At 35.2% G+C, this 26,018-nt stretch overlaps 1 protein-coding gene across 9 annotated transcripts in view; it reads left to right on the top strand.

Annotated features, from left to right (window-relative positions):
- Window positions 1-26,018, top strand: part of LOC149802464 (uncharacterized) — a 225,957-nt gene that overhangs the window by 112,901 nt on the left and 87,038 nt on the right. The window contains exon 2 of one of the 9 annotated variants that reach the window (XM_089951708.1): window positions 8,892-8,935. The exons of 6 other annotated variants lie outside the window; for them this stretch is intronic. The gene's annotated coding sequence lies outside the window, so the exon portion shown is untranslated. Of the gene's footprint in view, window positions 1-8,891; window positions 8,936-17,591; window positions 17,616-17,653; window positions 17,784-26,018 lie in introns of those variants that run through there. 2 more of the 9 variants (XM_089951710.1, XM_089951703.1) reach the window with 2 other exon arrangements.

Here is a 26,018-nt window from a genome sequence, read left to right as displayed (position 1 = left end):
CAGATATCAATGATGCACCGGGTATTGATGATATTGATGGCGACGTTAACAATCTAGTCGTGTACGATGATGTTATGTTAGACAATCAAAAAAACCCAGCTAGAATATTTTCCAGAGGCAGGCATAAAAACACTGACGTGATATATGTCACTCAACGATACACTCAGATTCCAAAAGTAATTAGAGACAACTGTAATATTCTTGCTGTATTCAACGGCGTTGATACACACACGCTACGAAATATTTGGCAGACATGGTGTGGCGGTGACATGGACTTTAATGGTTTTCGAAACTTTTTTAGTCATGCTCAGTCGACCCCACATGGATTTGTAACGATAAATTTACATGATCCTCGGACACGATATCGTATCGGACTTGACCAAATATTCGGTTAGTTGTAAATAATTTTCATTGTAAATAACCACTTAGCAGCAGAGGGGGCGACGACATCGACGCGGTCGTCGATGTGCTTACCGGACGCTGACGACGCTGGGGATCGGCGCGCAGAAGGTGTTAATTAAACCAAATGACGACGCGACAATCCCCCAACGACGTCGTCGTTTTTTTTTACCAGGCGCTGACGACACTAGATCGTTGAGTTGCAGAAAGTATTAATTAAGCCAAATAACGATTGGACAAAATGTCCGATTCGCCCCCTCTGCTGCTGATGGTCGTCGCCGTCGTAGTATTATCGTGAGAGAGCTAATGAAACGCTATTATGAACAAACTGGAAGCACGTTCAAGTATCCTCGGTCCAACATCGAGTTGGAAAGGCTCCGCAAGTTAGTTGAACCGGCTCAACAACGATATCGACTGACAAAAGTCAGATCCGCGATAGACGATCACGATGTAGTGTATAATTGGAAACCCGATGGCGCCGTCAACGTTGCCATGCCACACCTTCTCAGAATCATTGTTACAGACATTCCTAGTGTAAAATTAATTGTCACCGCGATCGTTAATTTCAAATCCGCGATTGATCCGCAAAAAGAGATAACCGTCGATTTGATACAACCGCCTCGCGTCATATTAGTCGATGATGATCTCGATGTTGTTGCCGCGGAAATAACCAATAAATACCTGTATGATGTTGAAGAATATACCGGCGTTGGATCCGGATGGACTTTTGATCATCTTGTGTCATTCAAGTTCGACGCATTCAGATATAATCCGCTTCGTATTGGAACATTTGTTGAGCTACCTGAGAGCGTGAAAGCGTCTCAATGCTGTGTTAATGTAAAATCGAATGATGATAAGTGTTTATTATGGAGTGTTCTAGCCGCGCTTCATCCTGCTAGGAAGGATCCTAATCGAGTTGGAAAATACCTAAAATACGTCAACGAAATAAATACCACTGGAATAAGATTTCCAGTGGAAATAAAACAGATTGATACGTTCGTGGAAAATAATCGTAAATTACTCCCGGGTGGCATCAATGTATTTGGGTTGGACAACTCCGATAAATTATTCCCTAGAAAACTGTCAAAAACGCCCAATGACGCTACAGTAAATTTATTGTTGTATAAAAACCACTTTTCATGGATAAAAAATTTTGATGGACTCGCGCGGAAACAGTTTTCTAAATATCGATCCAAACATCACTTCTGCGTGAAGTGCCTAGCCGGATTCATAGAACATCAGGATTTAATCATTCACAAACGGTATTGCATTCATGACCAGCGGACTACATATCCAGAACCAGGTAATAACGTTTTGAAATTCAAGAACCTGCGTCATGGACTATACAATCCGGTTGTCATATGTTATGATTTTGAAGCGCTTCTGCGAGTACCGGAATCAGACAGTTTGGTTGTTGCCCCGTCTAGAACCACTACGGTGATAAACAAGCACGTACCAGTGTCCGTAGCGTACAAAATTGTTAGCGTTGATGATAATTTATCCACACCGGTGAAATTATATCGCCGGCGTAGTGACTCCGATGAGGATCCCGCGGTTTGGTTGTTACGAAATCTGCTATCAGATGCCGACCGAATACTATCGAAAAAACATGCTGCGATTCCACTGACTCGAAAACAGTTAGCAGATTTCGCGGCTGCAACACACTGTCATGTATGCAATTGTGAAATAAACGACCGCGCCGTCAAATCGCATTGCAACATTACCGGGGTTTACAGAGGTGCAGCACACTTCGAATGCGCTAGAAAATATCAACAGACTGTCATACCGGTGATCGCTCATAATTTCCGTGGATACGATAGTCATTTCATTATCAGCGCGCTGGCGGATCTACGAATACAACAACTAATCGGAAAACACACCATTGAGGGAATTCCTACAAACACCGAAAAATTTATGTCGCTGACGATCCGACAGCAGCTCAAATTCATCGATAGTATGCAATTGATGCCAACGTCGGTGGAACAGCTCGCGAAAAATTGTTCTACGTTTCCATCGTTGGATAAACACTACGGTGATAAATCATCGCTGATGCGTAATAAGGGAATATTTCCGTACGAATACGTATCAAATTATTCACGACTCGAGGAAAATAAATTACCGGATCATGATAAATTCTATTCATCGCTAAGCGGCGGAAACGTATCCGCAGAGGATTATAATAGGGCTTTACAGACATTTTCCGCACTAGGTTGTCATACCATCGGCGATTATTTCGATGAGTATTTACGCCAGGACGTGTTGTTGTTGTGCGACATCGTTGAAGAATTCAGAGCGTCATCGATGACGGCGTATCAACTTGATCCATGCTGGTATGTTTCATCGCCGGGACTTGCATGGGATGCCATGTTGAAAAAGACTAGAATCGAACTAGGACTAATTACTGATCCTAATAAATATCAATTCATTGAAAAAGCAATGCGCGGTGGTATCAGCGTAATAACCAAGAAGAAAGCCACCGCGAACAACAAGTACTTGCCGGATTTTCGCGCCGATGATCCCATATCGTATCTGATATACCTCGACGCGAATAACCTATATGGGTGGGCTATGTCGGAAGCGATGCCGTATCAATGCGAATCATGGTATTCTGAGGATCATTTCAACGCGGTTACGAAAAATTGCACCGTTGATTTATCCAACGCGGACTATTCCTTCTTCGTCGAATGTGACGTGGACTATCCGTCTGAACTTCATGCGGCTCATAACGATTATCCGTTCCTCGCTGAAAAGATGTCTGTGAGCGACTCATTGTTGTCGCCGCAGCAATTAGCCGCTCGTAAATCAACTAATGGATCACCATCACATGAAAAATTAGTTCCAAATTTATTGTCAAAGCGCAACTATATTTGTCATTATCGTGCTCTTCATCAAGCAGTTGCGGCTGGTCTAATCGTCGTCAGGGTTCATCGCGCGCTTCGGTTTAAACAGTCGCGGTGGCTCGCAGAATACGTCAAGTATAATACAGAAATGAGAACCAAGGCCACTAATGATTTCCAAAAAGACTTTTTCAAACTAATGAACAATTCCGTATTCGGCAAAACCATGGAGAACGTGCGTAACCGTTGTAACATCGAATTGGTCAACGATAATACAAAACGGTTTGCAAAATTAGTAGCGTCCAACGACTACAACGGTAGAATTATCATCAAAGACAACCTAGTGTTCGTGAAAAAACATAAAACCAATGTTGTACTGTCAAAGCCGATCTTCGTTGGCGTGTCTGTGCTAGACATATCAAAATGGCTCATGTATGATTTCCATTACGGTTTCATTAAAAAAGAGTACCCGAACTCGCAATTGTGTTTCTCCGACACAGACTCGCTGTTGTATCACATACCAGGACGCGATTGCAACGATGATTTATACACAAGTTTGTATCAACATCGAAAACTGTTCGATCTGTCAGATGTAGAACGCGACGGATTCAACGATGTCACCAACAAAAAGGTGCTTGGTAAATTCAAAGACGAATTATGTTTCAAACCCATTAAAGAATTCATTGGACTTCGGCCAAAGATGTACTCGGTGCTCGCCGCGGATCCTCGTCAAAACATGATTAAGTCGAAAGGGGTTAAAAAATCAGTGGTAAAAAAGACGTTCACACATGAAATATACCGTGCGGTTCACGCTGGAGAACTAACCGATCACACCGCGACGATGACTGTCATACAGTCCAAACTGCATCAACTAACCACCGCGAGAATTATTAAAGCCGGTTTAATCAATTTCGATGATAAACGATATTGCGCCGACAACATCAACACGTATGCGATTGGTCACTACCGAAACTCAATTCCCGATTTGTCCCCGTGTAATATTAGTCGATAGCGTTCCGTCAGTGTGTACCCGAGCTTTCTCAACCTCAATCTGACACGTTCTGGTAGATCATCATATAGCCGCTTAAATAAATTAGGCTCGTCCTCATGAACCCATTTCCGTAATTTTTCATTATGAGTATCATAAATAACCCAGATTGAACCATCGCGCGCTTTAATAATATTGGATCCATTCTTGTTTTCGTTCAGTATTGACAGTGGGCGCAGTAATGCCCGCGCGGCAATAGCCCGTGACCAGCATTCTAGTATACCAATATTGGAAAAACAAAAACAAGTCGTCCTAATGCCTGTATTATAATTGGAGTTCCCATATTCCGGTTTATTATCGTATTTTCCAGCACGGTATTCACGTGTGTACAAACTCGCTGATAGTAGTACTCGTGTGCAATCCAGCATTATACTTTACTCGTAATTTTGCGCTCATAATTCGAGCTAGTTATAAGAATTAAAAAATATTTATCATCCATGACAGAGTCATGGAAATTAATTCAAGCCAATTTATTAACATCAAAACGTATTTATCATCCATGACAGAGTCATGGAAATTAATTCTGCGCTCATAATTCAAGCCAATTTATTAACATCAAAACGTATTTATCATCCATGACAGAGTCATGGAAATTAATTCTGCGCTCATAATTTATTAACATCAAAACGTATTTATCATCCATGACAGAGTCATGGAAATTAATTCTGCGCTCATAATCCCATATCGTAGAGGGCTTATTTTTCAAAATAAACCATTGTTTACGGAGTGCGCTCATAGTTTAGAACCCGGTACAAGGTCGCAATTTACAAATACGAGGTTGCGCTCACGCATCAATGATGCTTTGTTCGAGTTATATTTTTAACATTTCATAGTGCGCTCAAAGTTTCGTAAAAAAAATTAGGCTTATTTTGCAGGAATAATGGTTGCAAGCGCACAATTTGTTATGCTTAAATTATATTTTTATGTCTGAATCGTTAATTTTACGTGATAGAGGGCTTATTTTGGAAAAATAAGCCTTTATTTATGGAGTGCGCTCATAACCCTGTTTTACCCTTCTTCTAGGACTATGATCCAAGGGCAATGATCCCATTATTATATTTATTAATGAAATCGTTCATTTGCTACACGTTGTCTCTATCACCATGGTACATAGCAGTTTAGAAACGTCAACATTAGTGAGCAAGAAATTACCAAACAAACATTTATATCCATATTAATGGTTAATAGGGCTAGTTTTGTTGTAGTTTCGAAATAGTTTTCGAGTCCTGCTATATGTTTTGGTTGCAACTCTGATCATAGACTCAAATAATAAACCCACCAATGCATAAAGAAGTAAATCGAAAATGTGTTCAGCTAAGAAGAAACAAATCAGAGAGACACTCTAGTTATGCATATTTAATATAATTTAATATTCGTTGTTTACTTTTACCATGATTAAATGTTATGTATAATTGTATTTTGGATTTGATTTGGTGAAAATTCAAGTTCATGGTGTACATGTCTAGGAGCATTGATTTCGTAAACAACATAATACATATCAAATATTCATCTGTGAGTATAGATTAAATATTAGGATCATTATCAATTGAGGTAAGCATATTTATTTTAATCTATGCTTTTGGTGGTCTCCCATGGACAAATCTGGTGTACCTGATGTTTGCCATGTCCTTTATTGCAATTTTGGCAATAGACCTTATCATATTGAGAACTTAGAATGTTCTAGAAATGAACTTGTGACCATCATCCTGGTTCTATTTTTCTGCCTTCGCTTTCTTATATATAATGTTAAAGAAATACTCATTCTTGGCTGAAGCTGTCATATTGTTGTGTTCAGATTTTCGTTTGGGTGGAATTATTTATTCAAATTTATATTTACTGGAAATACAAAGTTCTCATGAGTAATACTCTTGGACAGGAACATTACTTTAAAATAATTTTTAATTCAGACAAGGACATTTTTGAAACAAATTATGTGTTAAATGTTAAAAAACGTGATGGATTTTGCTCTTTTCTGTTACTTTTTGAAGACCAAAGCTTCATAAAATTTTCAATCAGCAAATGAGTAACTCTACCACTAAAAGGGTAAAACAGATGCTCCTTTTTGTGCTGACTCAAACAAATATTTTATTTTAATTTTGTCAACGAATGCATCATCATTGCCTCTTGAGAATACTAGCAATAAGAAAAATAACTGTAGATCTTGTCATAAAGATCTCAGTGACTATAGTGGATGCAACATCTTTTACACAGTTGTTTAAGCATGTCATGTTATAAGACATTCTAACTTCATCATTTCATCATTTTTTCTTTCAAAGTTTTCTTTCAGATCTGTATTCCAACTACACTAGCGGTCCAGCGATGTAAACATTTATCCTTTCAACTCTTTGCAGCTATTCTTACCATACATTGTTTTTATGAGTATGTTTCCTACCTGATCTCTCCTCGATCTTTTTCAGCATCTGCCTCCATTGATTTTACTTTCGATTTAAAAACTTTTACAGGAGTCACATAACCCATCAGTTCTCGTTCCTCTTCTATAATGAACAATTTTGTTACCGCATGTGGAAATTTCCACACTGAAATTGTTTTCAGTTGATTGTAATCATCTATCAAATTTCTGGTTCTTCTACCTGTTGATCACCTTGCTCATTTTGGCGTATGTAGCTCCATATCGTCAGTGACCTATATTGGTTTCAATAGTACAACAGTAGTTTAAAATGGCTATTTAGGTTTACTTCAGTGACCTATATTGATTTCAATAGTACAACAGTAATTTAAAATGGTCTTTAGGTTGTGTTGTTGCGCATTGCGCAGTTTCAATCACTTTGTCCAGCCTTGTACTTTGCGGAGGTTCTGTCGTTGTTATGGTATCTCTAAGTCTATTTAAAATGTCCTAAAATTTTCCTGTTACAGTAGACGTCTATTTTCATCTGTGTCAAAGTTCGCCCGTTACCTTAGAAGTCGGTTCTGGATAATGATTTTGCAATATCTTTCTCTTTCAATTTTTTTTTGTTATAAATCTGGATCACTGATGACATTGCACAAGGTACAAAATGTTTTAATACTTACCACCATTTATTTTAATCTTACATTCAACTGTACCTTTCTCAGGATTTGATATATATTTCATTCATACGGTCTGTATCATAACGTATTTACCTACAGAGTTCAGTCCTATTTTATCGTGAGACTTTTCGAATGGATTTTTCCAGTTTGATTTAGATTAGTTATTCACATACTTTATATATGTTACTTCATAAAAGCGTCCGTGTAAATCCACCAGCTCACATGCAAACGTGATTTCATTATATAAATGAGCAAAGTTCAGTTTAAAAAAAGGATGCTTGGATGATGAACGGAAAAGCTATAGTCTGTAAAATTGGAAGGGAACAGTGAGAAAGTGATTATGGGTGGAGCATACGAAGAGATAAACCGTAAAACATTTAACTTAAGAAATAGTAGTAAAAACTGGATAGGAATCAAATCAACAAAATGCCACCAAAAATGTATTGCAAGAGATGCCAAAATGTCTATCTCATCAAACTATGTAGCATAGTTAATTTTCAAATTTCCTCAGATTTAAAACTTAGATAATATATAGAATACAATTCAGTCAATGAATTAAAGCACGATTACATTTTTGTCATTTGAAATTTATTAATCAGATTGGGATTTCCCATTTCTGCATTGAGTGGTACTTTGTTAATATTAAAATACTAATTTCTAAAGTCAACATAAAGAAATGAGAAAATATAAATTTCTAAAGGCAGCATAAAGTAAGGAGAAAATAGAAATTTCTAAAGGCAACATAAAGTGAGGAGAAAATAGAAATTTCTAAAGGCAACATAAAGTAAGGAGAAAATAGAAATTTCTAAAGGCAACATAAAGTAAGGAGAAAATAGAAATTTTGAGAGAAATCTTGATTAATACTATGTACTACATGTTTTGTTGGTGATACATCCGTCAAGCCGTGCCATGCCGATGCTAATTTTAGGAGAGTATGCTTATTATGCCATACGGACAGGACCACACTATTCACGATTCTTTCATCGGTGAGGCTAATTATTTAAGGTTTAGGAAGGTCTGCTTATTATGTTATATGGGAAAACGGATAGGACCACACTACTAACGATTATTTCATTAATGAGGCTAACTATTTTGGGTTTAGGAAGGTCTGCTCATTATGCCACACGGACAGGACTACACTATTCAAGATTATTTCATTAGTGAGGGTACCTATTTTGGGTTTAGGAAAGTCTGCTTATTATGCTGTAGGGGAACACAGACAGGACACACTATCCAAGGCTGCCTATTTCGGGTAATTAAACTGTTATACTATTCTATCTCTTTACTCGAAGGAAACTTACAATTTGTTCAACCTCTTTCGCTGGCTATCATACCCCTTGCACGTGAGCAATGAGGGTATGTTCGCTATTTAAGGTCACACATGGTAAACATATAACTGAATAATGAATATAAAGGTTGTTTTCACTTACATTTTTAACGCGTTTGTGTATTTTAGCCTTTAACGGTTGAATTAAATCGATGGTGCACCAAGGAGATTCAATATCGTGTCTTATTGTAAGTTTTGTCTCACTTTTCTTTGCCTTGTCGTGTGAATTATTTTGACGTTTTCTTCATTGCAGTATCTTTGTCTCTCATGAACCTTTACGTATTGGTTTCTGTATTGGTAAGTCATATTGGATTTTTCTATTGTAATGCATTTAGGTATGGTTTACTCTAGATGCTAGCTATGTGAAACTCAGTTTTGTTTTTCTCTTCCTTGCACTTGGGATAACCATAAAGCCTGTATTTTATTAACCCAATAAATACGTAAATTAATTTTCACTATATTATAAGCTGGCTTATAATTAACACCTTGTACACTTTTCAATCATGCCACAACTAGAAACTTCAAATTACTCCAACTATCAGTTGCACGTTGTTTACCGCTAATCACAGCTCTATACAGGCCTTTAATATATCTGAGACAGTGTGCTCATTGCTGAAACGTAAATAATAACAATAAAAATGCATTTACTTTGATCAAATCAATGAAAATAAAACTTTTTATATGGTAACTATTTGATTCTAGTAAGGCTTTGGCTATTTAAAATACTTTAAACGGAGATTTTGTTTCGTACAGTCTTAACCTTTGTTAAAAACAATTACAAAAGGGTACCACAAACAGATTGAATATCAGGATAAGAAATGAAGATGGAAAGTAAAAAGTAAAAGATGACCGAGAAATCTGTAAGAAGACGTAATGAGTTATGTTTACTTTCATACACAGTGACATACGTTGAAAAGAAAGATGAAACACTAAATAAATTAACTGACAGAGGCTTAGACCTCAACTACAACCCTAACATAAATTATTAATCAGCAATTTTGACTGGATGAATATTAAATAAACATATAGAATTTGAAAAAAAGCAACTATCTACATTATTTACCTGATCCAGATGGAACTGAAAATAGAAATAAGAACATGATAAATCCATGTAGGAATTACAGTGCAAACTGCAGAATTCAAAGAAAGCATATCCGAAGCAGTCGATATTATATGAATGAAATAATGAAAAGTACCCAAGGATAGGTGAATTGGTAATTGAATAAAGAGGATTATGCCATTTTCATATGCGCATTCACTGAAGGACACACGGTTCTAATAATATGGAAAAATGGGAACCCAGCCTGTAAACATAAAATAGAGTATATATGGGTTTGGCTGACCAGAATTGGTTAATAATGGTAGTTATGTTTTAGGAAAAAGAATCTGTTGAGAGCTTATTCTAGTTGTAAGTGAAAAAATAGAGACATTGCTGTATTGATGGAATTTTAGTCCTTTAACAGTCTTGAGTTTGGAACACTCATTACTAAAATTAGTACCTCACGTTTTGGTGCGGAATTGAAAGCACATGATTCAAACACATGCAGGTCCAGAAAATACTGCGGCTCATATCCTTTCCTCTACACAGAAACTGACATCCAGGTTTCATCTATACTGATAAATATATATACGTTTTTGTCAGTGATGTCTGTTTATATCTGATGATATTAATCTTGAAACGTTCAATTGTAGTGGTGTCTCCATTTTTACAGTAATTAGGTCCAATAGATTTAAATGTCATCAATATGTCAAAATGTTTTTATCTTTCTGTTTCAGTTATTCACTATCGTATGATGCTATGTGGATGAACTATTTCATAAACAATTTCAGATCTATCAAGCACATGTTTAATAACATATACTTTCACCTGGCATCAATCAAAGCAATGAAAACATTTAAACACTAACATTATTCCTGTTGTTTGAAATCCGTTAAAGCAAATGTGTGCATGAGTTTCATATATATAAATCGAAATTGTATGCGACGCATTTTAAAGAGAGTTGTAATCGGTTTGAATTTCACCTCTGTTCAATATATTTAGAGGCTTTGTTCCGTTACAAAAATGGCATATGCCCAGCCTTAGTTACTAACGTCGCAAAAAATAAATTTGATGTGTATCTTGTATATTTGCAGACTACAGTTTATTACAAGTTCCTGTATATTTACATATTACAGTTTATTAGGGTTAGGATTAGATGTTCTTGTATTCTGCCCAGATCACCTGCTAGGCTAGTGAGGATTCATTTCAATCAATCTGCGTTTTCAGTAATGCAAAAGGAGCATTTTGTCATTCGAAATAGTGTAGTTAAATTTCCAATAGTACGATAGTCTGAGTGCAATTGAGTATGTTCAGCTATTAATGACATTTTCAAGTCTTCATATTGTCAATAAAAACATCTAGTGCATTAGGAAATTATTTTAAAGTGTTAAATGCGCATGACTCACATACACTGTCCATTTGCTATAGCATATCATACCTGACAAAATATGTTCAAACCAATCGATTTTTCCAGTACAATAACAGGCAAAATATTAAATAATTAAAGAAGGACCCTGATTATGCACAATGCAATATATTTAATAACATGAAACATGTGGTAAACTCGTTACGTATATCTGATTTAATTTATATTTGATTTAATTTAATTGTTTGTTTGTTACTGATTTTGGAACAACAAATCTTCGGAATTCAGAAATTATGAATAATATGGACCAGAAACGTACATTTGCAACAACAAGAAAGGAATAAACTTAAACAGTTATTGCTTGAATATGAACACTTATTTCCAGATGTTCCTACAAGAACAAACACAATCTTCCACTATGGCGTTGAAATTGTAAATTCCAAACCTGTGAAACAACTCCCGTACAGAATGAATCCTCTCAAACAGGAATAATTGCAAAAAGAAATTCAGTATTTGCTGGAGAATGATTTCATAGAGCCCATTAAAAGTGATTGGAGTTCACCATGTATAGTTGTTCCGAAACCAGATAAAACCTTCCCTATGTGCACTGATTAGAAGACGCGGAACAGTGTGACTAAAACAAATTCATTTCCATTACCAAGAATCGATGACTGCATTGATAAAATCGGAAATGCCAAGTATGTCACCAAATTTTGGCAAATTCCACTGACGGAAAGAGCAAAGGAAATTTCGGCATTTGTGACTCCATATGGACTTTATTAATATAAAATGATGCCGTTTGGGATGAAGGGTTCGCCAAGTACTTTTCAACGTTTAATAAGTATGGTTATCTCTGGTCTAGATAATTGTAATGCTTACATCGATAATATCATCTACAACGACACCTGGACAGATCATTTAGCAACAATTCGCAAAATCCTTTGACAGACTCACTAATGCAAGTCTGACAATTAATTTATCCAAAAATTAGGTATGCCGTGCTTGTGTAACATTTCTAGGCCATATCGTGGGACATGGACTAGTTAAACCTATATATGCTAAGGTCAAGGCTATCTCTGAATTCCCTGTGCGTGTCAGTAAAAAGCAACTGATGCGATTTTGAGGTATGGCTGGATACTATCAGAAATGTTGTTCCAATTTTTCTATAATTGCTAAACCCATGACAAATTTATTGAGCATGAAAAGAAATTTCTTTGGACTGAAAAATGTCAGGAGGCTTTTTATAAGTTAAAGCCATAGTCAAGAGTGCACCAGTTCTTCCAGCTCCAAATTTCAGTCATCATTTAAACTGTCTGTTGATGCAAGTGATGTTGGGTTCGGAGCAGTATTGATTCAAGAAGATAAAAATGGTGCTGATCATCCAATGTGCTATTTTTCTAAGGAATTAAAAAAAAAAATGCCAAAGAAATTATTTAACAATTGAGAAGGGATGTTTGGCTTTGATATTGGCATCACACCATTTTGAAGTTTACATTAGTTCAGCTCCTGTTTCGATTATTCTGTTTAGTAATCACAGCCCTTTACTTTCATTGGCAAGATGAAAAATAAAAATCAGTGACTACTAAGGTGGAGTTTGTTGTTAGAGAAATATAATATTGACATCAGGCACATCAAAGGAAAAGACAATTTAATAACAGATGCTCTTTCCCGTGTATAGATATATTGTTTCATGTACACTTTGTACAATTCATAAGAGTTCTTCTTATGTTAATTATTTTAAACCTCATATATAATTAATCTATGGTAAAAAGAAAGCTTTATTTTATAAATCTTTCTGTATCTTTATGGGGGAAGTGCTATGTATATTTAATTTGATTTATATTTGATTTGATTTAATTGTCTGTTAGTTTTAATTTTTTTATTCCATTAAATGTTATTGTATTGTAATTTTTTTTACTGGGTTTGACATTGTCCAGAAATTTAATTCAGGTATAAACTACTAATAATAGAAACTTTGTATGTATTGCTGACCTAGTTCCTGACATTCATTCAGAACCAGTAATGATTTCCAGTAAACAACTTTTTTAATTCTTTCTCAGAGTAAGATTCATAAAGTGGCATGAGGTCAAATCTAGAGTACGTGTCAAATAACATGTATAAATTAGGTCTTTTTCCGGAGGATTGATCGACATCTTGGTATTTGTTTTATGTTGTAGCTAGATTTATTATTGATGTTTTGAGAACTAATAGTCATTCTTGCTATAAGACTGGAGACGTCCAAGTGTTTTATGTTGTGACCAGTTTTGGGGCTAATTATTTTATTTTTCTTCAAATTATTTGGATTCCAAGAGATTATTTTCCCTGGAAATACTTGTGCTCTAAATTAATTCTTGGACAAAGACAGTTATCGAAATTTATACAGAATTGAAACTGGAATATTATTTTCTGTGATTCAATAAAGAACTGTTGACACATGAATACGACGCAGACCACAGCAAACGTCATCACCTTCCATTTTGGATTTCATCGGGATTCGAACTCAGTTTCATTAGGACCCTTATTACTGGGACTTCTATGTTTTTAATTCTTGAATTATTTTTGGACTTCGAGAAATGCATTGAACATCGTGTACACTTCTGAGAAGCTAGCAGTGAAATATTTGAATGTTAACAGATATAACGAGAATCTAAACTAGTGTCTATATCCACAATGAAGACCTTGTATCGAGAAACACGTGCCACATTGGGGGTTTCTATGACAGCGAGAACTTCAGGAAATAGAGTTAAAATTTAAACTGAATTTATTTGTCCAGTGCCAATAAAACCATGTATTGACTATCACGTGCTCATAGTATAAAAATACGTTTTCTGCAGAAACAACTTTGCACAAACAAATTAAATGAAACAAGGTTTGGTCTGGTTTTAACCCCAATTATCAGCACATAATAGGCTATACATGGTGTCCGTTATATGTATTGGAGGAAGAGCACGGGAAGAAATACCGACCCACGGGATGCTACTGGCAGACTTTTTCATATACTCACGTTGGCCGAGCTGTGAGGCGAAAGCCTTAGATCACTTGACCACCCTGGGCCTTAGACCGCTCTGCTACCTGGGGCCTCAGATGAAACAAAAATGGCATATATTGCAGTTATATTCCTGCACAAATTGTGTGTCCGTCTTTGTCAACAACCCCAGTGAAACGGGTCAATATCTATACTTGTGGGGAAAGTGGGAGTGGGATACGGATGGGGAGGTGAATGTGATGAATTCAAACAGTTATGCCATATTTTAGTGTACGTAATTCACGTTTATATTTTAATATCTCTGGCTGTTTTGACTACATGTTATCTTTGCATGTAATTGACATTTATATTTTAATATCTCTTGCTGTTTGAACTACATGTTATCTTTGCATGTAGAAGATTGTTAATACAAATGTCATTACTGTTTCTAAACGGAATATCGTTTCCCTTGGTGTCATAGTAGTAATTCATCAGCGTTATTGTGATGGAGATGTTTAAAATTGTTGTGACACATTTTTCTGTAACAAAATAATTCAATCAAGGAAGATAAAATAACATGTCTGTTGTCAAAGTGTGTGTGTTGTAACAAGGAAGTTCTAGTTGCATTGTGTTTTCAGATACATGCCATCAGTGTTAGGGACGGTAAAATATTCGGTCTGCGCATTTTATTCCAATCCTAGATAGAGATAATCAACTTGAAAATATTATATGGACTTCTTTTTGCCCAATCTTTTAACTGAAACCTTGAATTCTAAAATTACAAACCTATTGAATGCTATCACAGGAACCAAATAGGATTGTTGACTAAGTAAATGCAGGTGGTTGAGTCCATGGTCCTAGGTTAGGGAAGTCTTTTGTTCGACTTCCCGTCCGGCTGCGTTTTGTCATCCTCAGTACACCATTATTTGTTGTTGTTGTTGTTGTAAACCTGAAGGAAACATGAATTGATATAGACGGATATCTGGTGTCAATATCATAAACATTCATTTAGTTCTATTTTCATTGCCTGTTGTTGGAATGTATATTTTTCATCCTTCAATACCTTTTTACCTGCCACTGAAAGAATTCTGAGCGGCGAAATTGGTGAGTTTTTAGATGTGTTTGATTATATAGATCCAACGAAAAGACATAAGAGAAAATTTACCAGCCTGTCCACCGATCACGTACTTATCTACGTGTCTACATCTGTACATATAAACCTATTTTTCTGTCTGTCTGTTTTTCTGTCTCTCACTCACTCTCTCTCTCTCTATCTCTCTCTATCTATCTTTGTGTACATGCTGAGGAATATCCAAACATTATTTACCTTTATTTACCTTTTGCTTTTGAATAAGTGGAATATGTATTACAGTTTTTCCGAGAACATTATCATTACGCTGTTGTTTATAAATCCATGGTGCGCTGAAATTCAAACAAGCAAAACCTTGGTAGGCTGTCAGGGTAACGAAGGCAAACGTTTATGAACGGAGATCACAAAAACTAACAATGCAATGTAGATAATTATGTAAATTGATGATAAATAAAATCAAACATATGAAGACATAATAAGACATAACAAGACACAATAAGACATATTAAGGCACAATACGATATTAAGACACAACACATTAAGACACAATACGACATTAAGACACAATACGATATTAAGACACAACACATTAAGACACAATACGACATTAAGACACAATACGATATTAAGACACAATACGACATTAAGACACAATAAGACAAAACAAGACACAATAAGACATTAAGACACAATAAGACATAACAAGACACAATACGACATACTTAGACACAATAAGACATAACAAGACACAATAAGACGTACTAAAATACAGCAAGTCATATTAAGACACAATAAGACATAACAAGACACAATAAGACATACTAAAATACAGCAAGTCATATTAAGACAATAAGATATTAAAACATAATAAGACATACTAAAACACAATAAGACATACTAAGACACAATAAGACATAACAAGACACAACAAGACATAATAAGACATACTAAAATACAGCAAGTCATATTAAGACGCAATAAGACATAACAAGATACAATAAGACATACTAAAATACAGCAAGTCATATTAAGACACAATAAGATATTAAAACACAATATGACTTATTAAGACACAATAAAATATATTAAGGCACATTAAGACAAAATAAGACATAACAAAAGATATTAAAACATATTAAGACATTAGAAATATTAAGATTTAACAAGACAATTACCAGTATATCACAATCACGATATTGAAGGTTGAAAGAGAGGTAAATGAGCAATAAAAATGGAGAAGAGGAGATGAAAGAAATGCAAACATTAAAAGAAGAGAAAAAAGAAAATGGAAGAGAAAAAGACGCAGGGACCCCATGTGCCCGAGTGGTCGAAGGTGTTTGCTATTGCAGATCACCAACATATCATGGGTTTGAGTCTCAAATTTGGTCAATGTCGATTGAAAGAAAGCTTGCCATTTGCTTCCCGTGGGTCGGTGGTTTTTACCGGGATTTCCTTTGGTTCTTTCCCTACCAGTTATACTGGTCACCATATATCACGTGCTGAATAATGACATTAAAGCCACACGAACAAAAACAAAATCATGCAAATATAGTGGCTCCCTTTATATGAATTTGACATGACATTAAACCCACAAGAACAACACAAAGTCATGCAAATATAGTGACTCCCTTTATATGAATTTGACATGACATTAAACCCACAAGAACAACACAAAGTCATGCAAATATATTGGCTCCCTTTATATGAATTTGACATGACATTAAACCCACAAGAACAACACAAAGTCATGCAAATATAGTGGCTCCCTTTATATGAATTTGACACGACATTAAACCCACAAGAACAACACAAAATCATGCAAATATATTGGCTCCCTATATATGAATTTGACATGGCATTAAACACACAAGAACAACACAAAATCGTGCAAATATATTGGCTCCCTTTATATGAATTTGACTTTGTTGTCAAATAAATGGTCGGTTGATACATGGGTAACACTATATGGTGGATGGCCACTGCTTTTTGTTGTTTTTAATATTTTGCTTGAAACTGGACCAATTGACGTTTTTAAATAAGCTTTGTTTGTATTTACAGGTATACAGTTCTATCTTGGTCTTATAGAACCTTCTATAAATTAATTCGTAAATTAAGATCTGCGTATTTACACTTTTCTAAAGCCTGTGATTAATATTGTAATATAAAATTCCTTGGAGCCTAATACATTTACATTTTGATAATACACAAACTAAATTATCATGTATAGCATATCTTGTGCTGAAAAATGGCGTTAAAACCTAGAACAACAACAACAACATAAACTGTTTACTTTCTATATCTAAACTGTTTACTGTCTATATCTAAACTGTTTTCTTTGTATTTTATTGTCTCCTCTCGCTTTTATTTACTGTACATAACACGCGCGATACCAAATGTTATTGATTACTGAACTTCACGAATATCATACTCCAAAATGTTTTTTTATCACACCAGGACGATAAAACTGCAATATAACTTACTCGTGACAATCATCAGCTGGTCGCTCGATCTATCCAGGTAAGTGTTACCCCGGAAACAAATTACCTGCCAGAATAAAGTTTCGAGTATTAAGTTTCAAACTAAGTTACACAATATCAAAACTAGGAACCTATAGCGAAGATACCGCTTGTTCAGATTTAAGAGCAAATCATCATAATAACAGGTGTGGAAATCTCGGTCGACAAGGTACGTATCCCGTCTATTACTTACCTATGTATCATCTCTTCAATTTTGTCTAGGAGCCTGGATATTGTTTTGCTGTTTCCTCATTAACCGTTGAATAGAAACGTATAACTTGGCAATTGTTTTTGTCTTTATGTTAATTGTTATTAAACAGGATTTTATTTTTGAGTGCTTGTCTAGTAGTCCACGGTAGGAAAGCGTCAATGCATATATCATCAATGATTGTTTTTCTTCCTCGTCTAGAGCGAAAATTTGAGATATAGCAAGGCGTCAATTTAATGTTGAAGGTTGTGTGGATGTCCAGAGATCAAAACCCACCAGTTGGAATGTGATTGGATCGGCTAATCGTAATGTTTAAGGAGAAGGCATTACCTTTGGTGGGCGTATGTAGATGGGTGGGGAGGGGTGGGGTGGGCTGGGTGGGTTGATTTCAAATATAACCTCTAATTTCCACATATTGTCATTAAATGTAACGCACATTTGATATATCATATAATAAGTAGTATTATGTTTATTTTAATAGTCGGGCTTTTCCATATGCAAACAGGTTAGTCAATTTTGTTTTGAAACCGTCATTGCCTCTGAGTCATTTTCCTCTTTCCGTAGACTCAGGGGTCAAGACCCTGAATCATATCTTTGGACCGGTTGAGGTTCCCTATATATATATATAATTTTATCTAAAAGTCCATCTAGTGAATGCAACCAACACTGCTCTCTGGGTCTCTCGTTACACCTAAGTGAGTTGCCCTGAGTCACTACTCAGAAACTGTTCACAGTCACACCCTATCTTTATTTGGCATGAAAAGCATAAATCTCCTAAAGTGACCAAAGTAAAGTGGGAATATGAGGCCAAAATGAACACGGCTACATTTCCGCATGGCAATGACGTTGAAGGACCGTTATTTAGTGTACGCTTTCTTTACAGTTAGATGCTTAGACTTATGCCCTGTAAACGTTTCAAAAGCATGATTTTCTTGGAGATTCATCCACATACCCCTTGCCTGTATGTTTACATACCTTCTAAACTATACTTATAAACCCGCCACTCAGAGGTTTCTGAAACCAGGAGGCTACAATCTGCAATATAATGAACTAGTGAAATTATCAGCAGGTAGCTCGTTTAGTCCTGGCCAATAGTACCACGGAAACAAATTCCTGTGCATGTAAATGAGTTTCGGTGTATCGAATCGAGATTAAAATCAAGGTACTCTAAATCAAACAAAGTCTTTCAAGGAAGATATCTGACATCCAGGTACAATAACATATCCCCATAGTACCAGAAGCAGAAAAACTGTATCTTGGTCCACATCATGTATGTATCCTGGTATTTAGCTATCTTTTTAACATTCCTACGTTTTTTTTCTTTTTAAGCGCTGTGATATTATTGCTCAATTCCCTGTTAAAAGCTTATTGAATCGACTAACTTGGAAATAGGAAATATATTTGCCCACACGGTAACTATTTGCAAGAAAGACAATTGTTTTTCTTTGCCTGTCCTAGATTTATTGGGTGAGGGGGAGGGACTAATAAACGGTCAAATATATAGCTATCTGGCCAGCTTTGTCTTGCCTTTTATCTTGCCTATTTCTTTGAAATATGCGAGACATCGCAGTGCTGATGTTGCCAGTTGCGGTGGCGTTGAACTCAATGTTAGAGTGTTTGTGCAAGCCAAGAAATCTAAATCTACCAGTAGCAATCTTGAGAAACGTTCTACACATAATATTTAGGGAGGGAGGATTGCTTTAATTATCAAATGAATCCCACTCATCTGGGCCGTGGGCGTGGCGGGAATCAGAGAGTGAAAGAATGTCATTCCTTAATTTGTACATATTTTTTTTATTGAATTTAACGCATATTTATTATGATATATATTGTTTTGTGATTGAACGTATCCCTCAGGTAGACAGGTAAGTTTATTCTAAAGCCAACATTGCCCCTAGTTTATATGCCTGTGCTAATGCCCTTACCTTGTGGGGCCCACACCGTGGCTCATTGCTTGAAAACCAGATTTCACCCACCCCTATCGCCTTATACATACTTTATCGGTTTTACAAAGTAAAGCCATTTATTATTTATGCAACCAGCACTGACCTTTTGGTTTCTCCTCACCACCTGTGGACGGACCCTAGGTGTTAACTTAATAACTGTACATAGCGACACAAATTTACTTTCCTAAATCATTAATACACGGACTATCTAAAAAGCGTTGGATGGTTATTCTAAAATTGTTTTGTTTCATTATGTGTGAAAGCGTTGAATAGTTATTCTAAAATTGTGTTGTTTCATTATGTGTGAAATCGTTGGATGGTTATTCTAAAATTGTGTTGTTTCATTATGTGTGAAAGCGTTGAATAGTTATTATACAATTGTGTTGTTTCATTATGTGTGAAAGCGTAGATTGTTATTCTAAAATTGTGCTGTTTCATTATGTATGAAAGCGTTGAATAGTTATTCTAAAATTGTGTTGTTTCATTGTGTTTGAAAGCGTTGAATAGTTATTCTAAAATTTTGTTGTTTGATTGTGTGAAAGCGTTGGATGGTTATTCTAAAATTGTGTTGTTTCATTATGTGTGAAAGCGTTGAATAGTTATTCTACAATTGTGTTGTTTCAGTATGTGTGAAAGCGTTTGATGGTTATTCTAAAATTGTGTTGTTTCATTATGTGTGAAAGCGTTGGATGGTTATTCTAAAATTGTGCTGTTTCATTATGTGTGAAAGCGTTGGATGGTTATTCTAAAATTGTGTTGTTTGATTATGTGTGAAACTTTGGATAGTTATTCTAAAATTGTGCTGTTTCATTATGTGTGAAAGCGTTGGATGGTTATTCTAAAATTGTGTTGTTTCATTATGTGTGAAAACACTGAATAGTTATTCTAAAATTCTGATGTTTCATTATTTGTGAAAGTGTTGGATGATTTTTCTACAATTGTGTTGTTTTATTATGTGTGAAAGCGTTGAATAGTTATTCTAAAATTGTGTTGTTTGATTATGTGTGAAAGCGTTGAAAGGTTTTTATAAAATTGTGCTGTTTGATTATTTGTGAAAGCGTTGAATGGTTATTCTAAAATTGTGCTGTTTCATTATGTGCGAAAGCTTTGAATAGTTATTCTAAAATTGTGTTGTTTCATTATGTTTGAAAGCGTTGGATGGTTATTCTGCAATTGTGTTGTTTCATTATGTGTGAAAGCGTAGAATAGTTATTATAAAATTGTGTTGTTTCATTATGTGTGAAAGCGTTGAATAGTTATTCTACAATTGTCTAGTTTCATTATATGTGAAAGCGTTGGATGGTTATTCTAAAATTGTGCTGTTTCATTATGTGTGAAAGCGTTGGATGGTTATTCTAAAATTGTGCTGTTTCATTATGCGTGAAAGCGTTGTATGGTTATTCTAAAATTGTGTTGTTTCATTATGTGTGAAAGCGTTGAATAGTTATCCTAAAATTGTGTTGTTTCATTATATTTGAAAGCGTTGGATAGTTATTCTAAAATTGTGTTGTTTCATTATGTATGACAGCGTTTGGATTTGAAAAGCGTGGGATTTGAAAAGTTTGTGATTTGAAAAGCGTTGGGATTTGCGATAACAAGCCATCTAAGTTGCTGAAGTTTAATTTTGTCAGTTTTAATTCTGAACAGGAATAAACATTTATATCACTGACTTAAAGTTCTTATCTTGTACAAGCGTTACTAATTTAGTGTGCGTAAAGTACTGAAATGCAAACTATTCTCACACAGAATATTTGTGGAAAATGTGATCTATTCTCACACAGAATATTTGTAGAAAATGTAATCTATTCTCACACAGAGTCATTGGAGAAAATGTAAACTATTCTCACACAGTCTCTGCAGTAAATATAATCTATTCTCACAAAGAGTCATTGTTGTAAGGAAGAGCTGTTTACATTGCCCGCTACAGTGGAGCACAAAATCTCCATTTGGAGAGTTAGAATTTATTCCAGTTTTATATCAGATATTTTCTTCACTATAATCAGTTAAGTGTTACTAACCACCGAATTTCCCTGAATAGATTCATTTATCTATGTTTTTATTTGTTTTTAGAAATATACAGATGACTCTATAGTATTAGACAAATAAAGCACGCTTTATCGATTCGTACATCGTGTATATTAATGCATGCAATGACAGCGTCTCTGCTGCAACAGTTATTTCACATTGTAATATTGAGTTTGAACTTATCTCCCATTCTTCTGTCTCGATAGAAAATTTTGCCTACACTGATTAACTTGCCTGTAAAGTCAAGACACTGAGAATGTTGCAATGAATATGTAGATCTAAGAAAGAACTTACGAACGGATCCATGTGACCTCGACCCCTTGACAATTTTACTTCCAGATCAGCGAATATGCTATAGTTTGATAAACACAGTGTGAGACAAGATTTTGATAAACGCAATGTGAGACAAGATTTGGAAAAGCACGGAGTGAGCCAAGATTGGGATAAACACGGTGTGAGACAAGATTTTGGTATACTCACTGGGCAATATGATGGTAGCGTTTGGTGGCGTGTGACAAATAAAATTAATATACCGGAAATAGTTAAATCATGCTGCTGATTTTAAGTTTATACATGTCTTAAACTATGTAAAAGAAAGAATCGAAACCAACAAGTTTTATAAACTTCTACAAACAATTTATTTTCCCAAGAATACAAAATGAAACTTAAAAAACTAACTTACAGTAGTTTGAATGTGTGTGTGTGTGTGTGTTTTGGATTTTTAACGTAACTTTAACAATTTTTTCAGTCATATCGCTACGCTGTCTTGCAGTGTGACAGTTTGTAGTGATGTCCAGCACTGGGGCATCATTCCGCAAACATGTAACATGATGTTCCACCCAGTCAAATTATCCTGACACCAGATCGACCATTCCTAACACTAACCTCTTAATGCTGATCGCCAAGCGAGTCAGCTGTTAGTACCATTTTTATAAGTCTTTGGTATGACTCGGCCAGGGATAGAATCCACGACCTCTAGCATCCGAGGCGGAAGCTGTAGTTTGAATAAATTCCCCAATAATCCTAAATGTTCTATCACGAATACAAAGGTATAGAATGTTTTGAATTGATTCCAGGAATCTTGACGATGCTGATTTACCAATAGTCATGAATATGAGAACAGTCTTTATATATCACAATTATATAATCCAGAATGTCATTGAATTAAGTCCTCAATAGTCATAAAGAACTGTTTTAGTCCAAACGCTAATGCACTCTTTGTAATTCCAATGAATAATTTAGATAAATAATTTCTCTCAAATTGTACATGAACACAACTAAAAGTGATTCCACAAAGTCATATTAACACAGGAATGAATAATTTTGTTTACTTCATTCTTATACATCCCCACTTGACCTTTGTGGCAATATCATTTTCTGAAGACCCCCCCATCATCTTAATGGGAACTTACACCAAACAGAAAACAAGGTCAGGCCTTGAATTTAAAAGCATGACAAAATCAGGTAGACAATACAATTTTCAACGGAAAAACCAAGGTGCTAAACTCGAATCCAAGTAAACATATTTTTGACAGTGAAATTAGTCAGGTTGGTTCAAACTCCTACCATCAATTATGAACAAACGTCAAACACACAATACGAATTGAACATACATACCATAACAAATAATATATCTTTAGTACTCCAGGGTCATTACAATACATATTAGTCATTCCTTACTCCTTTTATGTTTTTCTTCCTGCTGTTGATATATTTGTATCGCCTTCTGTCTTAGAAAGATCCAAATAATAAATTATAATTTTCTTGAATAAGTAATAGAGGATGTCACGAAATCTTTTGCATATGATTGTTGCTAAACGCCTTGTAGAGAAAAAATGTGTTTTGTTAGGGGCCTTACAGATAGTATACGAATTTTAATACACGCCAATTTTAATTGCATCTACCATGCAGATAGTATACGAATTTTAATGCAAGCTGACTTTAATTGCATCTACCATGCAGACAGTATACGAATTTTAATACACGCTGACTTTAATTGCACCTACCATGCAGATAGTATACGAATTTTAATACACGCTGACTTTAATTGCATCTACCATACAGACAGTATACGAATTTTAATACACGCTGACTTTAATTGCATCTACCATGCAGATAGTATACGAATTTTAATACACGCTGACGTTAATTGCATCTACCATGCAGATAGTATACGAATTTTAATACACGCTGACTTTAATTGCATCTACCATGCAGACAGTATACGAATTTCAATACACGCAGACTTTAATTGCATCTACCATGCAGACAGTATACGAATTTTAATACACGCTGACTTTAATTGCATCGACCAGAAAGTGAACCCTTATATGTTGCAATGCAGTTCAACTTTTGTGAGGCGATATATCAGTTTGTATGCACTTAATTTTGGACATCAAACCACGCAAGCCGAAAGTATTTGATATATTATTAGATACCTTTAATATCTTGTGGCATAACTCCGTGTTCTCCGTTTGTGTGTGTATGTATGTGATTTTGAGAGACTCATACAGAGAGACAAACTCTGTGTGTGTGCATGTGTTTGATGTGTGTGTGTATGTGTGTGTGTGGATGTTTAACATAGATGTAACAATTTGAGTCATATCACTACGATGTCTGCAGTGTGGCAGTTTATATTGATGTTTAGCAGGGGGGTATCATGCCGCAGACATCTGGCAGTATCATTGCCACTAGTACTCTTGATGAAACATTACAAACAATTTGTCTTTAATTGCTTCATCTTCCTTATATTATTCTTGGTCATCTTATTGTAGTTATAGCTGCCGCTGCTGATGATGACGATAGATGTTTTTGTTGTTATCTATATTAGAAAAATGTAAATATACGCATCTTTGTTTTTATTAAGTAATGTTTCCCATAAGTTCTTACCGCGGGATTCAAAGGACCATATCTGATGGTGACAAGTCAGTAAAGAACACATACCTGAAGGAGACATGTCATTAAATACCTGTAACTGAAGAAGACTTGTTAGTAGAGAACCCATATCTGATGGAGACATGTCAGTAAAGAACCCATATCTGAAGGAAACATGTCAGTAAATACCTATAACTGAAGGAGACATGTCAGTAAAGAACCCATATCTGAAGGAGACATGTCAGTAAATACTTATAACTGAAGAAGACTTGTTAGTAAAGAACCCATATCTGAAGGAGACATGTCAGTAAAGAAAACACATCTGATGGAGACATGTCAGTAAAGACTGTTCTTAAAAGATTACATATTTATTTACAAGAGAGCTGACAGATATGAATGTCAGCAGTATGGTCGGGATTAAATATATACATCAAAGTCAATGTACGGTTTGCTTTCCTAATATGAATACCCATAATACTAAAATCTGGAATAATTTGGACACCTAAATTTATAAATATTTTAACCCTAAAAGATGACATCGTATATTCGTATATCTTGTAATATTTTGACTGACCATTACTTTAAAAAAAATTCAATTACATGATTTCTGATCTTATCTTCAAATTATTACCTTTAATTTATTACCTTCAGTGTAGTGCCTTTAATAATGCAGATATCTCTTTGTTCTTAAGAAGTTTTGTGAATTAACCTGATAATTTCTTGCTTGTGCACTGATCTGCATCTGCATGCATATTTAATTTCTTTTCATACTACGTTTTTTTTGTATATCGTATATTATAGATGATGGCACTTTTTTGTATATCGTATATTATAAATGATGGCACTTTTGTATATCGTATAGATGGCACTTTTTGTATATCGTACTATTCACCATTCAAGTCAATTAATGGAAAAAAACGTATCCTCTCAGCAGTCTCTTGTTGGAATTAATAAGGGCTCTTCTTACACAGTTTGACGGGCAATTATGTGACAGGCATTAATTGGCAATTATGTGATAGGCGTTAATTGGCAATTATGTGATAGGCATTAATTGGCAATTATGTGATAGGCATTAATTGGTAATTATGTGATAGGCATTAATTGGCAATTGTGTGATAGTACGTTGGTAATTAAGTGAAACTGCCCTGACAATATGCCAAGTTTTCAGTTCTTTTTATGTTGATAAATTACATTGATATGTCCAGATGAAATGCTGACTATAGATGGAGGATGTGGGGGTGGGTGGTGGTGAGGCATACACAGTGCTATATTGGCATTATATGTCATTCCTGTATATGATTGATTTGATACTGATCCAAGATGAGCAGCATCGGAGCTTTAATGTCAATCC

This window comes from Sinohyriopsis cumingii, chromosome 3, assembly GCF_028554795.1.
Source record: "Sinohyriopsis cumingii isolate HCF-2022 chromosome 3, ASM2855479v2, whole genome shotgun sequence".
Lineage (NCBI taxonomy): Eukaryota > Metazoa > Mollusca > Bivalvia > Unionida > Unionidae > Sinohyriopsis > Sinohyriopsis cumingii.
The sequence above is the reverse complement of the archived record's forward strand: the minus strand, read 5'-3'. Positions and strand labels throughout refer to the sequence as shown.